At 45.2% G+C, this 18,655-nt stretch overlaps 1 protein-coding gene across 18 annotated transcripts in view; it reads left to right on the top strand.

Moving 5' to 3' along the window:
- The window catches only part of AGK (acylglycerol kinase), a 137,714-nt gene that overhangs the window by 52,461 nt on the left and 66,598 nt on the right, over positions 1-18,655 (top strand). The gene's annotated exons all lie outside the window — the stretch shown is intronic.

Raw genomic sequence — 18,655 nt, 5'->3', positions numbered from 1 at the left:
TTAAGTATTGCTCATTCCTCTTCAACTGCTCTCCCCAAGCTTTCTGGGTTCCCTAGGGGAGATTGTATTCCGGGCTGTTCAGTTCATCATGTCAGTAGTTACCTGCAATGGTCTTTCTCTCATTCGGAGCCCTTTCAGTGGCGAGGAGCCTGCTAACAGACGAGCATGAGAAAGGAGGCACCTCTAACAGTCTGACCTTGGGCTCTCTGAGCCTCAGGTTCATCTGTAAAGTGGGGATAATAACAGTGCCTCATTGGATCATTGAAGGCTTGAGGTAGCTGAAAAGCTCTTAGCATAGTGCCTGATTGATATCAAGGTTCAGTACATGCTAGTAACTGAATTAATTTGATGTAATAGGTACTCACTCACTTTGGGAGTTAAAACGAATTACTGCTGGTAACTGGGCAGTGAGTGATTCGAGAGCCAGCCAGTGGGGAAGGAAGATGAGGATCGGCCAGATGGTGTAATGAGATCTCAGCCTTTTATTTATTTCACCTTTCATGTGTAACAAGACAGCTTGGAAAAGTGTAATTTCAAGAGTGACAGAACATAACCACAAAAGAGGCAGGGCATAAGTAGTTAAAAAGCCGTGAGCCGTGTCTGAACCCTTGTCCGTCTGATTTGAGCTCAGATCCTTTCATCTTCGGGGACCTTGCTCATCCTGCCTCTGGTCTCTCTCTCCTCGAGATCCTGGCTGGCGAGGCTTGCCACAGCTCATCGACTCGTCCTCGTGGCTCGGCAGGTGACAGAAGCCCTGTTCTTGCTTAGTTCTGGCTCCTGGTTCTCAGCTTTGGCTCTGTGCTTCTGGCACCAGTTCGGCCACCCACCTTGGCCTGTGACCCGGGACTTCCTCCCATTTATTTCTGGAGCATAAAGCCACTCAGCCAGACATCCTGGTATCTTCTCGGAACATTTTCAATACTACGAACACTATGCATCCCTCCACATGAGACTTGCAAAGCAGACGTGATACTGTAGCACTGGTCCTGGGCCATGTGTCCCGAAGTTTTTATTAATATTGGAATTTTTTCCATCTGAACATAGGAATGTTAATCTTGATTACGATACATTAATCTTGATTACTATAAGCATTGATAAGAGCCCACCTTTCAATTCTGTGGTCAAAACAATTGCTTAGAAGTAAAACTAAATGATGAGTTGGCCCAAGGGGTGTGTTCAGTGTCGTTCAGCTTTATTGAGAACATAGTAGTATTAATCATGAGGATCACTAATACTTCATCAGAGCTTGTCACGTGTCAGACACTGTTCTAAGCACTTCACATTTATTAGCTCATTTTATCTTCCTAACAACTTTATGAGATGGTTGTTAATCTCAGGCTAGTGTGAGATTAATAGCCCTAGACAGATGAAGAAGCTGAGGGATAGCAAGATGAAGTAATTTGTCCAGGGTCACACAGCTAGTAAAGGCTTCCCTGGTGGCTCAGATGGTGAAGAATCCTCCTGCAATGCAGGAGGCCTGGGTTCGATCCTTGGGTTGGGAAGATCCCCTGGAGGAGGGCATGGCAACCCACTCCAGTATTCTTGCCTGGAGAATCCCCATGGGCAGAGGAGCCTGGCAGGCTACAGTCCTTAGGGTCGCAAAGAGTCGGACACAACTGAGTGACTGAGCACAACTAGTAAGTGTCAGGACCCTGATTCAAAACCAGGGCCTCCTTGTCACCCCTCACGATGGCCCCTGTGTCTTAGGTGACAACTGCAAACAGATTGTCCCAGGCCCACGCCCCACATGGCCTAAGATGATGATAGAATGTCATGCTTCAAATCGAGCTTCCCTCTGAGTCAGCTGGGTTTAGGTTCGAGCCCTTGCCTTTGTGACTTCCTGATGTGTGACTTTGGGCAAATTCTTCAGGCTTGCTGAACTTCACTTTTCCGTATCCTCACAGTATCTCACAACATTATTATGACCTTAAATGAGATCATCGCAGTTTCTGGCTCACATCAAAAAGAGCAGCACCTTTTATTTTGGAAGAATAAGGTACTGTGTGCTGCGTCTTGTTCAAGTTCTACAAAGTCAGTGTTAGGGGTGCCTAAGGGAAAAAAGGATTACGTGAACATTTTTTTTATTATGGAAATTTAAAACATATAAAAATACAAATAGTATGATGAATCTCCATGTATCAGCATTCAGCTTCAACAAATATCAGCATTTTATTAATCTCATTTCCTTTGTCTCTTCCTGTTTTTTTTTTTTCCTGGAATATTTTTAAGTAAATTCCAGATATATCTTGTAGCTATACCCATAAATACATTAGTATGTTATTTTTAATAATTAAAGAATTTTAAAAAATCACAACACCATTAACATGGGCCTAACAAAATTAAGTACATCATGAGAAACGCTGGGCTGGAAGAAGCACAAGCTGGAATCAAGATTGCCGGGAGAAATATCAGTAACCTCAGATATGCAGATGACACCCCTTTATGGCAGAAAATGAAGAGGAACTAAAAAGCCTCTTGATGAAAGTGAAGGAGGAGAGTAAAAAAGTTGGCTTAAAGCTCAACATTTAGAAAACCAAGATCATGGCATCTGGTCCCATCACTTCATGGCAAATAGATGGGGAAACAGTGTCAGACTTTATTTTTTGGGGCTCCAAAATCACTGCAGATGGTGACTGCAGCCATGAAATTAAAAGATGCTTACTCCTTGGAAGGAAAGTTATGACCAACCTAGATAGCATATTCAAAAGCAGAAACATTACTTTGCCAACAAAGGTCCGTCTAGTCAAGGCCATGGTTTTTCCTGTGGTCATGTACGGATGTGAGAGTTGGACTGTGAAGAAAACTGAGCGCCGAAGAATTGATGCTTTTGAACTGTGGTGTTGGAGAAGACTCTTGAGAGTCCCTTGAACTGCAAGGAGATCCAACGAGTCCATCCTAAAGGAGATCAGACCTGGGTGTTCATTGGAAGGACTGATGTTGAAGCTGAAACTCCAATACTTTGGCCACCTCATGCGAAGAATTGACTCATTGGAAAAGACCCTAATGCTGGGAGGGATTGGAGGCCGGAGGAGAAGGTGATGACAGAGGAGGAGATGGCTGGATGGCATCACCGACTCGATGGACAAGGGTTTGGGTAGACTTCGGGAATTGATGATGGACAGGAAAGCCTGGCATGCTGCGATTCATGGGGTCACAGAGTCGAACACAACTGAGTGAACTGAACTGAACAAAATTAAGAATTCTGTACTGTTGCTTCTGTTTAATCACTAAGTTGTATCTGACTCTCTGTGACCCCACAGCCTGTAGCCTGCCAGGCTCCCCTGTCCGCGGGATTTCCCAGGGAAGAACACTGGAGTGGGCTGCTATACCCTCCTCCAGGGGATCGTCCCAACCCAGGGATCGAACCCATGTCTCCCACATTGGCAGGCAGTTTCTTTACCACTGAGCTCCCATGGGCGGCCCCCCGACCCCGCCCCAAATCCTTTATGTCATCTAATATTCAGTCTGTGTTTACATTTTGCCTGTTGATGCCAATTTCTGCTTTATGGTTTTGTTCAAATCAATATCAAAACAAGTTCCACACAGTGCACTTGATGTCTTATCTTTTAAGCCTCATAAACTCTCACTCCCTCCTCCTCTCATAGCATTTATTTGTTTTAGAAACCAGGCCTGTCTGCATTTGCCCTGTAGAATTTTTCATCCTCTAGATTTGACAGTTGACTTACATGGTTCAGTGGTGGGCAGAGTCATATTGGAGCCTGAGGCAAAAAGAAGAATCAGTAATACGGAGTCTGTATTTAAAACTCTGATATTGTGTTCATCATGGATCTTTTAGGCTCATTTTGATTTTTTAAGCATGATGTATTAAAGTGTTTATCTCCATTCCTGTGTTTTGTGGTGTTCCCTTAAATTTTGCACCTGAGCCAAGTGGTTCCTCCCTCCCTTTGTTCCAGGCCCAGCTCTTGTTCCTCTGTCTCGCCTGTGTCTTGTACACTGGTGATTAGTTCCCTGCTGCTGCTTTTTTTTTTTTTTTTTTAAAGTCTTTATTGAATTTGTCACCGTATTACTTCTCTTTTTTTGTTTTGGTTTTGTGGCTGCAAGGTATGTGGGATGTTAGCTCCCCAACCAGGGGTCGAACCTGCGCCCCCTGCTTTGGAAAGCGACATCTTAACCACGAGACTGCCAGGGAAGTCCCCAGTTCCGACTTCTAGATCTTTGCTCTTCAAAGCATGAGCTGCGGTCCGGTGGAACGAGTCACTCCTGGGAGCTTTTACAAATGCAGAACGCCAGGGTCCAGCCCAGACCTGCTGAGTCAGAACCTGCATTTTTAGCCAGATCCCCAGGGGCCCTGCCTGCGCAGTGAAGTCTGAGGAGCGCTGTTTGGAGGGTGTGATTCCAGTCAGGGTTAGTTGTTGTGGCGAGAGCGCTTCACAGACGTGTTCTGGATCTTAGTGTATCACATCAGGAAGTACGTGGTGTCTGATTGTCCTGCTTTGGGCGATGTTAAATTGATCAGTGGGTTCAGATGTGATCAGGCTGACCCATCCGTTAGAAGGCTGAGAAATCTCTTCTGAGCGTTCCTTGGAGTAACATGGTGAAGAGGGGGGCAGCTGGATGGATCTGAATGTTGGCTTACACTTACCCATCGGTGGCCCTGGATAAGGTACCTCATTTCTTTGGCCTGTAAGCAAAGATGGATCATGGTTGATCCATCTCACTGGGCGTCACACAGGTTTTCTTAGGCTTGGCACAAAGCAGGCTCTCCATCAGAGGCATTGCTACTCTTCTTCTCTTCTTTCCTCATCAGAGACAGTGTTGTAGCAAAGATGTCTCAAGTGGGGCCTTGCAGAATGGATGGAATGATGTTCTGGGTGAGATTCATGACCTGAGCACAGGCAGGAAACGAAAGTGTGTGGTGTGTTCTTGGAGACTGGCGAAGAATTTGACTTCACTATAGAGTTTTGTTTTTTTTTTTTTCTGTAGAACAAGGGGAAAGCCAGATGGTGGAAGGCTTTGACTCTAGGCAGTGTATAGTATTTGGAGCTCAAGGAGAGGAGGATGTCTGGAACAAAGAGGCATTTAGGAAGTTGAATTCTGGTGCCTAGGAGGGAGAGAAACGTGTAGACTGTGGAGGTGGCGGGGCGGGGGCAGTGTTTCAGTACTTCACATAGAAGAGAGCAGAGGCCAGAGTGCTGGTGTCAGGAGGGGAACATAAAAGGGCAAATACGAAGTTGTGGCACTGTGAGCAATGACTGAGTGTGGGTGTGGGTGCCATGCCAGCAGACTTCTGTTTGGTCTGGGTTTCGCTTCTTACTGGTCACGTCAAGTTGCTTAACTTCTGAGCCTCCTTTTCTTTATTGGTGAATGGGGACAGTGAGGTCTGTTTAGCAGGTTACCTGTAAGGATTCAATGAGATGGTGCAGAGATTTTGGCAGTCCAGTGGTTAAGACTCCGCCCTTCCAACGCAGGGGATGTGGGTTCGATCCCTGGTTAGGGAATCAAGATCGCAAATGCCCCGTGGCACGGCCAAAAGGAATTAAAAAAAAAAAGAAAAAAATGGTGTGATGCATGTCACGTGCTGCACTTTGATAAATGCTAACTAATAATTACTAGATGGTTGGTTGTTTGGTTAAAGGAGAGGAAGTTAGGAGAAATCTTTTTCAGCTTCAAGCCTAGAATAATTGACATGAGTTTGCGCAAGCTCCAGGAGATTGTAAAGGACAGGGAAGCCTGGTGTGCCGCAATCCATGGGGTCACAAAGAGTCAGGCACAGCTGAGCGACTGAACCACAACTAGGATAATTGGTGATACAGAAAGAGGAAGGTCGCCTGGGAGAATTGGTTTAAGGAGGCTGTGTTATATATTTATATTCCTTTTTAGATGTATTGAGTTTGAGACCTTGACGGGATGTCCAGGAAGGAATGTCAGATTCCAGGGGGAAATGATGCAGGAGCCACACTTGGCTAGACCCATGCTATTTCTTTTGGTACAGATCATGGGTCCAATAATGCCTTGTGCTTTATTTCTCAGTATCTCTGGGATTTCTGACAAAGCAGAGGTTTTACTTGGACATCCATTCAGATTAGCCTCTGACTTTGCAGTCAGTGGTCCAGAGCCTGGCTGGTTGAGCAGCAGTAGAAGGTAACGAGGCTCTTCTCCCTCGTGACTTTTCCTCATTCCAGATTTTGTTGCAGTTTGAAGGAAGCAGTTTGTTTTGCCTTTTAGCCATTTGAAAGTTCCTCTCTCTCTCCCTTTCTCTGAGCACAATCTGATGCTGAAATTTGAGGTATCAGTAGGTGCTGTTTAAAGAAGTTCATTTATGGGTGATTAAATAACATGCCTTTCGGCCTATATTTGATAGAGAACAGGGGGACTTTTTTTTTTCAGTGCAATGAAGTTTAATTATTTCCCCGTTCCTTTTAACTCTTGTCATATTATTTAGGAAACAGGTCTCTTAAAAAAAAAGTCTATGTTGTTTATTTTACCTCCTTTCCATGTATTTTCTGTATGTTTACTGGTAGAAGGTGGAGTGGGATGGGGCGGGGGCACTGAGCTGGAATGGCAGAGATATATATTTATGTTATATTTGGTTTTAATTTTACATAATTTTTAGGGATATTTATATCAGTGGTTTCAGCTGCTCCAAGCACTGCAGAGAGAATAATCATCAGTTCAGTTCAGTCGCTCAGTCGTGTCCGACTCTTTGCAACCCCATGAATCGCAGCATGCCAGGCCTTCCTGTCCATCACCAACTCCCGGAGTTCACTCAAACTCACGTCCATCGAGTCAGTGATGCCATCCAACCATCTCATCCTCTGTCGTCCTCTTCTCCTCCTGCCCCCAATCCCTCCCAGCATGAGTCTTTTCCAATGAGTCAACTCTTCACATGAGGTGGCCAAAGTACTGGAGTTTCAGCTTCAGCATCATTCCTTCCAAAGAAATCCCAGGGCTGGTCTCCTTCAGAATGGACTGGTTGGATCTCCTTGCAGTCCAAGGGACTCTCAAGAGTCTTCTCCAACACCACAGTTCAAAAGCATCAATTCTTCAGTGCTCAGCCTTCTTCACAGTCCAACTCTCACATCCATACATGACCACAGGAAAAACCATAGCCTTGACTAGACGGACCTTTGTTGGCAAAGTAATGTCTCTGCTTTTGAATATGCTATCTAGGTTGGTCATAACTTTCCTTCCAAGGAATAAGCGTCTTTTAATTTCATGGCTGCAGTCACCATCTGCAGTGATTTTGGAGCCCCAAAAAATAAAGTCTGACACGGTTTCCACTGTTTCTCCATCTATTTCCCATGAAGTGATGGGACCAGATGCCATGATCTTAGTATAGGTGATGCTAAAATGGACCCCTCTCCAGGTGGTCACTGGCAGCTCAAATACTGCCTGTCGTGGAGCAGCACAAATACTGACGACAGTAGCTGCGAGGTTGTGTGTTTACAGGTCAGAAATTTTCCAGATCTGTCCTGAATCCTGGAGCCCAAAGTAAATAACCACTTTCTGTGTGTGACTTACATAGTATACGTCATTGAGGGAGGTGAGGGAGATAGAAAGGAATTCTTCCTTCCTCTGGTTTCTTCCTAAATGTTGTTGTTTAGTCGCTACGTCGTATCCGACTCTTTGTGACCCCATGGACTGTAGCCTGCCCAGCTCCTTTGTCCATGGGATTTCCCGAGCAAGCATACTGGAGTGGGTTGCCATTTCCTCCTCCAGGGGATCTTCCCAGTCTAGAGATCGAACCCATGTTTCCTGTGTTGGCAGGTGGACTCTTGACCACTGAGCCACCAGGAAAGGCCTTCTCCCTGAATACCTGTCATAATTTCCATGTCATCCATTTTCTGTGTTTTCTCTTTCTGTGCAGATAGGTGAGAGTACCTTGTACATAGTTGACACTCCATGTGTGTGTGTGTTTGTAATTATATCCATAAATATGTAATGGTTGATAGAACAGAAAAAACTAGTATTTTGGTTGCCAACTAAAGTTAATATTATACGTGTGTGAAGGAGACTCTGTGGCACAGAATGTTTAAGTTGGCATGTTGGGTGGAAGTGGATGAATGGAAAAAGAACAGAAAGCAAAAGAAGTAAATGAACCACAAGAGAAAGTCAGAGTATTTGTGAGAATAAGGTAGGGGTAGAAATCATCCAAAAAAAGTGACTAGAGGTAGCAGCTCAAAGAATCCCTTTAGTGGCAGCCAAAGTCCACACTTGAGCATAACCTAGCAGCCAGCTGGAGGTGGTCCTCAGACCTCAGCCTCTGTGAATGTTTGGACAGCGGAGTTGGAACAGTTGGTATTTTATGGAAAGCCGAGGCTCAAATAAGAGGGTGAAAATAGAATACTTTCATGTTCTAAGATGAGAAAAGAAGATTTAGGCTTCCTCCATGTCCATTTCTCTTGGTCAGTAGAATGAAGGAATAACCTGCAGAACACATTTCTATCTCTCTGGTCAATGGAAATTTCTACAGAACAGACCCAAATGATTCATTTATTATGTGAGCGGAGCCCTCAGGGGATGCTGTTTTTCATTAAGTCATTTCCCATCCTGAATTAGAGAGGAAATGTTCTATAGAGTAAACCTGAGAAATAAGCTACTTGAAATATTACAAGAGGTCCACTTAAGTACACAATGAAAGTGCAAGTCACTCAGTTGTCTCCGACTCTTGGCAACCCGTGGGCTGTAGCCCACCAGGCTTCTCTGTTCATGGAATTCTCTAGGCAAGAATACTGGACTGGGTAGCCATTCCCTTCTCTGGGGGATCTTCCCAACCCAGGGATCGCACTCAGATCTCCCACATTGCAGGAAGATTCTTTACCATGTGAGCCACCAGGGAAGCCCAAGAACACTGGAATGGGTAGCCTATCCCTTCTCCAGGGGATCTTCCCAGCCCAGGAATTGAATCTGGGTCTCCTGCATTGCAGGTGGATTCTTAACCAGCTGAGCCACCAGGGAAGTACACATGAGTATAGACTGAAATGACCAGGAATGAGTAAGCTTGGAGGAAGTTGGCTTTGGAGTTCTGTATTTCAGAGAGTAAGAAAGAATAAGCCCTAGTTTACCCAGAGCTTCATGTAGCCGCTGGCCATCACTATAGACAGGGCCTTCCCACTGAGCAGAGAGATTGGGTCTTTTTCTGACTGATAAGTGTTCTTGACTTAATGAATAAAGAGTGGGGTTAGGTTTAGTTGGGCTTTTTCCTAAGCCGATTTGCAGGACTTAAAGTAATCACTCTAGCAATGCATTGTGAATTGAGGTGACCATAGTGGTAGCATAGACCTGTGTGTAGTTAGACAGTGGATGGAGCTGTATTGACGGCTTTTTGTGTTATTTGGGCTTGGCCTTAGAGAACAGAGCAGAAGCAGAGTGTCAAGAGAAGAATCACCATTGTTGAGAATGAGAAGGCTTAAGTTCTAGTACTACGTTTTTGAGTAACTTCTGTCTGACAGTGGGCAGATCCCCAGACCAGAAGTTTCTCAGACTAGATGAGTTGGTTATTTTTCAGAAGCTCGAAGGAGATGGCACTGTTGAAGGAGTCCCTGTTGAAGTGAACCTTCAGAATCTCGTGGGGTTTAGGGATTGGAATTATATATGTTGTGTGTGTGTGTGTGTGTCTGCGCACGCGGTGTGGTATGTGTGTGTCTCTTTTCCCAGAAGAGGATCACTGCTGTAGTAAACTTGGTTACTAATGGAATGCCATGTCATTTGATTGACAGGGATCAGGCTGTGTTGGGAGAGGTTGAAAAGTATTGGACTAGATAATTTCTAAGGACTCGCCCGACCTTAAAAATGTCAGTTGTCAGGAAATGGAATTTGGGCTTGGATGACAAGGGTTCAATCCATGGGTTGGGAACATCCTCTAGAGCAGGAAACAGCAACCCACTGCAGTATTCTTTCCTGGAAAATTTCATGGACAGAGGAGCCTGGTGGACTATAGTCCATGGGGTCACAGAGTAGGGGCTTGAACTTGAAATCAGTTTTGTGTAAAGCAGAAATTCTGTTTGCATGCCTCAAGGGGAAAGCTGGTGGTAGAAACTGCTGTACAGTTTGCCTCTAGACTATAGTGGGAAGTATTTTGAAGGGGGGGAGTAGGATGGATCAATGTAATTTTTCTCTCCATGTAGAGTTGTTAGTGAAGTAACAGCTTATCTTATTTTGCAGTCCTAAAGTAATAAATAAAACATTTATGGCTCAGAATAAATTGAGAGCATCCCATTTCCTGCAGTAGCAGGCATGTTCAAATTCTTTTAAAGCCTCAGGTAGGGTGACATCAGCAGATTTTTTTCTTCATTTTCTAATCCAGAAGCTTCTAATTTCTTTCTGTATAAGAACCCACATTTTAGTACTGAGCAGATCTTCAGGGACCCTTTTTGATATGACTACATTTTGCAGCACCTCTTTTAAATTGTGTTAAACTTCAGTGCTCTCAGGGGACAGCATGCTGTAGTGGATGGAGTGTGGGCTTGCAATTTATATGCAGTATTTGTTTTTTTCCTGTTAGCTATGTCTTTGGTTCACATTCAGATACTTGACCCATTAGCATTCTGGAATTTCTGAGTTCCTGACTTAGCCTTTCTAGAGGGCTCTAGCTCTATGACCCTCTCCCACAAACACACACACGCCACACACCCACCCCCATGGGTCTTCTTGATCCAGTCAAGTCTACCCACTCCAGTATTCTTGAACTTCCTTGGTAGCTCAGCTGGTAAAGAATCCACCTGCAATGTGGGAGACCTGGGTTCCATCCCTGGGTTGGGAAGAGCCCCTGGAGCAGGGAACAGCTACTCACTCCAGTATTCTGCCCTGGAGAATTCCATGGACTGTGTAGTCCAGTTCAGTTGCTTAGTTGTGTCTGACTCTTTGTGACCCTATCTGCAGCACGGCAGGATTCCCTGTCCGTCACCAGCTCCCGGAGTTCACGCAAACTCATGTCCATCGAGTTGGTGATGCCATCCAACCATCTCATCCTCTATTGTCCCTTCTCCTCCCACCTTCAATCTTCCCCAGCATCAGGGTCTTTTCAAAAGAGTCAGTTCTTCGAGTCAGGTGGCCAGAGTATTGAAGTTTCAACTTCAGCATCAGCATCAGTCCTTCTAACGAATGTTCAGGACTGATTTCCTTTAGGATGGACTGGTTGGATCTCTTTGCAGTCCAAGGGACTCTCAACAGTCTTTTCCAACACCACAGTTCAAAAGCATCAACTCTTTGGCACTCAGCTTTCTTTATAGTCCAACTGTCACATTCATACATGACTACTGGAAACACCATAGCTTTGACTAGACGGACCTTTGTTGGCAAAGTAATGTCTCTACTTTTTAATATGCTGTCTGCTGCTGCTATGGAGAAGGCAATGGCACCCCACTCCAGTACTCTTGCCTGGAAAATCCCATGGACGGAGGAGCCTGGTAGGCTGCAGTCCATGGGGTCGCTAAGAGTTGACATGACTGAGCGACTTCACTTTCACTTTTCACTTTCATGCATTGGAGAAGGAAATGGCAACCTACTCCAGTGTTCTTGCCTGGAGAGTCCCAGGGGCGGGGGAGCCTGGTGGGCTGCCGTCTATGGGGTCGTCACTTCAGTCGTGTCCGACTCTGTGCGACCCCATAGACGGCAGCCCACCAGGCTTCCCCACCCCTGGGACTCTCCAGGCAAGAACACTGGAGTGGGTTGCCATTTCCTTCTCCAATGCGTGAAAGTGAAGTTGCTCAGTCATGTCCAACTCTTAGCAACCCCATGGACTGCAGCCTACCAGACTCCTCCACCCATGGAATTTTCCAGGCAAGAGTACTGGAGTGGGGTGCCATTGCCTTCTCTGAATATGCTGTCTAGGTTGGTCATAACTTTTCTTCCAAGGAGCAAGTGTCTTTTAATTTCATGGCTGCAGTCACCATCTGCAGTGATTTTGGAGCCCCAAAAAATAAACTCAGCCAGTGTTTCCATTGTTTTCCTATCTATTTGCCGTGAAGTGATGGGACCAGATGCCATGATCTTAGTTTTCTGGATGCTGAGTTTTAAGCCAACTTTTTCACTCTTCTCTTTCACTTTCATTAAGAGACTCGGTAGTTCTTCTTCACTTTCTGCCGTAAAGGTGGTGTCATCTGCATATTTGAGGTTATTGATATTTCTCCTGGCAATCTTGTTTCCAGCATGTGCTTTATCTAGCCCAGCATTTCTCATGATGTACTTTGCATGTAAGTTAAATAAGCAGGGTGACAATATACAGCCTTGACGTACTCCTTTCCTGATTTGGAACCAGTCTGTCGTTCCATGTTTGGTTCCAACTGTTGCTTCCTGACCTGCATACAGATTTCTCAGGAGGCAGGTCAGGTGGTCTGGTATTCCCATCTCTTGAAAAATTTTCCACAGTTTGTTGTTATCCACACAGTCAAAGGCTTTGGCATAGTCAATAAAGCAGAAATAGATGTTTTTCTGGAACTCTTGCTTTTTCTATGATCCAACGGATGTTGGCAATTTGATCTCTGGTTCCTCTGCCTTTTCTAAACCCAGCTTGAACATCTGGAAGTTCATGGTTCACGTACTGTTGAAGCCTGGCTTGGAGAATTTTGAGCATTACTTTTCTAGCTTGTGAAATGAGTACAATTGTGTGGTAGTTTGAGCACACTTTGGCATTGCCTTTCTTTGGGATTGGAATGAAAACTGACCTTTTCCAGCCCTGTGGCCACTGCTGAGTTTTCCAAATTTACTGGCATGTTGAGCGCAGTATGTCTGTATTGACTGTATATGACTGTATAGTCCATGGGATGGAAGAGAGTTGGACACGACTGAGCGACTTTGACTTCACTTTTTTTGCTCTTATGACTGGAGTTTTCCCTTCTCTCCTGTCCTGCCCCACAGTGAGCCCTCCTCTTGCCATTTGGTGAGCATGACCCGGAAAGAGCATCCCCTTCAAGAACACCAGATTCTCCTACAGAAAATAACTTTCAGTGTCTCCTCCAGAACAAAGTCTGCCTGAGCACAATGAGTCAATCTCTGCTGTTCAAACATTTGCCACTTATTTATTAAACAGTTATTTATTAAGTATCTTAGATTGTGTGTAGAAGTCTGTGCTCTATGCTGTGGGAAAGAAAATGGTGAATTATCCATGACTTCAGGACCACTAGCATCAAAGAAGAAAGATAAGACAAGCTGCTTTGTGTGTGGTAGGGTAAGGACTTGGGTGGTGGTGTTTGGTCTTCAATTTTTTTTTTTTCTAAAGGGAGAGGAAAGGAAATGATCACATCCCTGGAGGGGAAAAGTGAAGTTCTTGGTGTCTTTTAGGAATAACAAAGCATGCTGTTTGCCAAGAGTAGGGGCAACATTGAGAGCATGATGGGGATACGCGCCCTGTCCACCACGTTTTTCCTTTGGCTTTGAGATGAGGTACGGTGTCCGCTTCCCTGGGTCACCTGCTGTTCCCTGTCCAGGGTCCTGACGTGCAGGCGCTCTCTTCCTGCTTCCGCTTTCACCTGCTCATGGGGATGAACTTCTCCCCTCTCATCCCTCCTGTTACCATGTGTGTATCTTTTTTTGGGGGGAGGAGGTCTTTGTTACTGTTCACAGTCTTCTCTAGCTGCGGGAGCAGGGGCTGCTCTCTAGTTGCCGTGCGAGGGCTTCTTGTTACGGTGGCTTCAATTGTTGTGCAGCACAGACTCTAGGGCGCACAGGCTCAGTAAGTGTGGCACATGGGCTTGTCACAGCATGTGGGATCTTCCCAGACCAGGGATCAAACCCACCCCCCTTGCATTGGCAGGCAGATTCTTAATAACTAGACCCTCAGGGTGGAGAAGGAAATGGCAACCCACTCCAGTATTCTTGCCTAGAGAATCCTGTGGATGGAAGAGCCTGGTGGGCTGCTGTCCATGGGGTCACACAGAGTCAGACATGACTGAAGCGACTTAGCGTGCATGCATACATTGGAGAAGGAAATGGCAACCCACTCCAGTGTTCTTGCCTGGAGAATCCCAGGGACAGGGGAGCCTGGTGGGCTGCTGTCTCTGGGGTTGCACAGAGTCGGACACGACTGAAGTTATTTAGCAGCAGCAGCAGAGCCCCAGGGATGTCCAGCCGTGTTCATCTTTAGTCAAGAACTCTGTCTGGAATTCCAGATGTGTATTTCTAGCTGTCCCCTGGATCCTCCCACCTGGTCTCTCACCGTTGTCCCAGATCGACCTATCCAGACCAGGCATAGCTTCCTCTCTCCTCAACTAGTCCTCCGTGTTGCCTTCCATCTCTGTGAATGTGACACCTTCCACTGGAAGGTCAAGGGGTCTTTGACCCTCCCTACCCATGAACCAGCACTTAAGTTCACTCCTCAACCTCTGCTGAACCTGACCCTTGCCCTCTTGACACTGCAGCCAGAATGATCCTTCCACCCTGTCAACCTGGTCATGTCAGTTCCCTTGTTAAAACCCTGCAGTGGCTTCTTATGGCCCTTAGGGTGAAGCCCACATTCCTTAAATAGGTTAGAAAAGGCTCTTGGAGGCCCCTGTCCTGGCCCTCCTGGTGTGCTGCTGCAGCCGTCCTGAGCTGCTTCCAGTCCGGGCCTCGGCTGGGACCTGGCACTTGCAGGCTTTCCCCATGCTCTTTCCTTTGCCTGCATTGTCCTCCCTGTTTTTGCCTGGCTACTTTCTGTTTCTCTCCTAGATCTCAACTTCACTATCCATGTAAAAGTCTTCTCTAATTCCCTCAAGACAAGGTTAGATACCTCTACTAGACACTCCTTTTATGGAGTAAAAATATAAGTCATATCATTTTATGGAGTAAATGATATAAGTCATATCATTTGATGATTGCCTAACAAATTGTCTTTCTTCCCTCCTCAAACTGTAGACTTCACGAGGATGGGGACTGTTGTTATTCACCTGTATATCATGCCTGGCATGTTATCTATCAAGAAACATATCTTTTACTATATCACTGATATTTACCAAGTGCTGTTCTTTGCTCCTGGATCCCAAGCTTCTTCAGGTCAGGACCAAGTCTTGTTCATGGTGCTGTACCTGGCACTTTGTGTTAAATCAGTTTCACCAGTTCCTTTTGGGAGCTTTATTGCACTTGAATTTATATCTATTAAAAAAAACTGTATGAATATAAATTCTAAGAGTTATGTTAGCTGGGACTAGGAAGTGATGTGATAGCTTAATAAATGTGCTGTAAAGTATGAATCCAAAGAAGTACTGCCCATTCAGTATGGTCTGGAATTAAGAAGTAGCAGCATTAAGGCATTTGAAAGCCCGCTCTCCCACTTAGCAACACGTGCTCTTGGGCAAGTCAGTTCCTTTCTTTGAGCCTGGGCTTCCTCATCTGTAAGATGGGAATATGCCACCTGCCTTGCAAGGTGGTTGTGTGCTGGGTCCCTCAGTTGTGTCTGACTCTTTGCCACCCCGTGGAGTGCAGCCTGTCAGGCTCCTCTGTCCTTGGGGATTCTCCAGGTCAGAATACTGGATATGAGTTGCCATGCCCTCCTCCAGGGGATCTTCCCAACCCCGGGATCGAATCCAGGTCTCCTGCATTGCAGGTGGATTCTTCACCGACTGAGCCCCTCAGGGAAGCCCTGCAAGTTTGTTACAAAGACTAAAGGTTTATGAAAACAACAGCCATATAGTATCTGGTGCACAGTAGTTGCTGTGTGGATTTTAAGTTATTTTCTTTTTTATTGCAGCGATGCTGCCATTATGGAGAACATACTTGAAATTTCTTTTTTGAAATAGTTTTCAAAACTTGCTGTAGACCTTCAGAATATGTCAGTAGGAGAAATATCTTTTCTTTTGAGGATAAGTTTGAGTTTTAGATACAGCTTGGTTCAGAGAACGTGATCAAGATAGTTGATACCGTTTTTTGATATTTAAAAACCTAGGTGTGATTATAATGAGGATTTCTTTTGTAATGTCTAAATTGGTACATATTCTGTCTTTCTCACAGGTGGCATTGGCAGCGTGCATATTCCATTTAACATCCAGGATGTTAACTATCTAAATATCTTTTGACTTTCAATAGCATGCTGATACATCAAGTAGTTATTAGTAAGCTCAAGAGAGCTGAGATCTTTAATAATACACTTCATCACAAGTTAACCATCAGAATTTTACTTCTAGCAAAAAAAAAAAGAAATGGAGAAAAAATGATCCAAGATGCTACCCATATTCCTGTATCTGTTTGGGGGTCTTCCCTTTTCAGCTGGGTCCATTTCAGCGTGGCTGAAATGCAGTAAGGGAGGTGGTGTCTGCTAATGACCCAGAGGGGCCTGGTGCCTTCAGAGGCCTGTCCCTAGTAGGAGGAGGAGCTGGCTGGGGGAGACGGACAGATACATAGAGATAGGCACTCAGCTTTTACAGAAGCATGTGTTTGTACGGAGTAATCCGCAGGACGTCTTTGTAGGATAAGATGAGGTACAGGTCATTCTGTCTACTAGGAGAAACACATTGAGGCAAGGAAGAGGAGGAAGCCAGTCCCCTGAGACTGGCAGCAGAAACTTGGGCAGTCTGGAAACTAGACTGAGGGTTAAATCTGCTGAGAATGCTCAGGTGACTACAAGGAACCGTTTTATTTTATGATCCAACGGATACAGAGGGCCTGTATTTTGCCTCATCATTGTACAGAAGGGCATGAGTCTGAAGGGTTATTACAAAGGGTTATTGACACTTAACTATTTTTAAATATTTTACTAGATTGTACTCTGAATCTGCCTCATCTTGCATGCATGTTCTGTTGACTTTAGAATAATTCACTGAGAGCAGTTGATGGAGAGGCTTGGAAAGAGCCAAGCATTTTTGACTCTTGGGTGGGGGAGGGAGATGAGCTTGGATTCCCTTTGCCACGGGCTAGTCGGGAGCAGTATCGCTCGAGCAAGAGGGCTGAGCCTGGCTGTAACGGCGCCTCGTGGGGTTTGTTGTAGAACCGGATGCGCTTTTCAGGTACTGAAAGTGAAAGTCACTCAGTCGTGTCCGACTCTTTGTGACCCCATGGACTATACAGTCCATGGAATTCTCCAGGCCCGAATACTGGAGTGGGTAGCCTTTCCCTTCTCCAGGGGCTCTTCCCAACCCAGGGGCAGAACCGGGGTCTCCTGCATTGCAGGTGGCTTCTTACCAACTGAGCCATCCGGGTTTGAGCTACTAGTGTCATTCTAATGGGACACTGTCGCTGCCCTTAGGTTTCAGGTGGGCAGCAGAGATACTTCCTCTTAGGGAGTGCTTTCTCCTGGAAGCTGTTGGCTCTGTGAAATTGGGCTTGTCCTGCAGCCTGGCTATGGAAGAAAATGCCATAGCCTTTGACTGCAACTATAGTGAAAAGCAAAAGTTTAATTTTAATTAGTATGTGTTATTTGTGTGAAAAGTATTATAATTCTATTACAGTGCAGTGCTATATAGTCGATTGTGTTAGTTGGGTACCTAGGTTGGTTGGACTTATGGACAAACTGGACTTAGGAATGCACCCTCAAAACGGAACTTGTTTGCATGTAGGGGACTTACTGTACTGTAAAGATGCAAAATTCAAGGTCTTTGATGTTATGAAAAAGGTCTAGACAGGAAATTTAAGTAAAATAACCCTTTCGAAATCATTTTAATTCTTCCCTCTAAATTGTTTACTGCTCATGTTTTCTGGGTATTCATTTTCTTAACTGTTGTTAGCCAGGTTGAAGTTACTATATGAATGCCAGCAACCCGTGTTAGAATGGACTCTTACAAGGAGAAGATTCTGGAACATGGTAGGCAGTCAGCCATTTAAAGTGGTCTTAAGGTATAAGTGGCCCAAACACATATTAGAAAGCTTAATGCTGAATAGATGAACATATTCTGATAGAACATTTTGTTTTTGCAAGCCAAAATTTTGCCTCACGCCAGAATTTTCCATTTATGATATAATTGTGTATCTGACTGTGATATAAAAAATAAGCGATTTAGAGAAAACACTAGCAGAAGCAACTATATATCAAATTTATTTCTGGCAAATGACCTGAATAATTTTACTGAATAAGAAAAACGCAGGGTATGTGCATTCGTTTTTCTGTTGCTGCCCTAACAAATTTCCACAAACTTAGAGATTTAACACAACACAAATTTATTATCTTACAGTTTTGTGGCTTCCCAGGTAGCTCTGTGGTAGAGAATCTGCCTGCCAGTGCAGGAGATGCAGGAGATAGGGGTGTGATCCCTGGGTTGGGAAGATCCCCTGGAGAAGGGAATGGCAACCCACTCCAATAATCTTGCCTGGAGAATCCCATGGACAGAGGAGCCTGGCGGGCTGCAGTCCATGGGGTCGCAAAGAGTAGACGCGACTGAGCACACAGCACTGTTGTTCGTGGAGTAGAGATCCAACACAGGGCTCCCTTAACATCAAGGTGTCAGCAAGGACAGCGTTCCTCCTGGAGGCTCCGGAGAGAACCCCTCTCCTTCCTGGGTACCCACACTCCTTGACTTAAAACCACCTTCCATCTCCAAAGCCAGCGAGGCTGCACCTTTGCGACCATCCTTTCCTGATCACATTTGCTGCTGAAGTTTCTCTGCTTTTGAGGACCCCTGCGATTCCATTGGGCCCACCTACATCATCCAGAATTCTCTCCCATCTCCAGACCCTAACTTAATCATGTCTGTAGAAACCCTGTTGCCACATAAGGTAACCTTTTCAGGTTCTGGGAATTAGGATGTGAGCATCTTAAAGGGAGTGGGGATTATTCTGCCTGCTGTTGTGT

This window comes from Bos grunniens, chromosome 4 (assembly GCF_055505025.1).
Source record: "Bos grunniens cultivar Pamir isolate PY7600 chromosome 4, Bosgru_T2T1.0, whole genome shotgun sequence".
Classification (NCBI taxonomy): domain Eukaryota; kingdom Metazoa; phylum Chordata; class Mammalia; order Artiodactyla; family Bovidae; genus Bos; species Bos grunniens.
The sequence above is the reverse complement of the archived record's forward strand: the minus strand, read 5'-3'. Positions and strand labels throughout refer to the sequence as shown.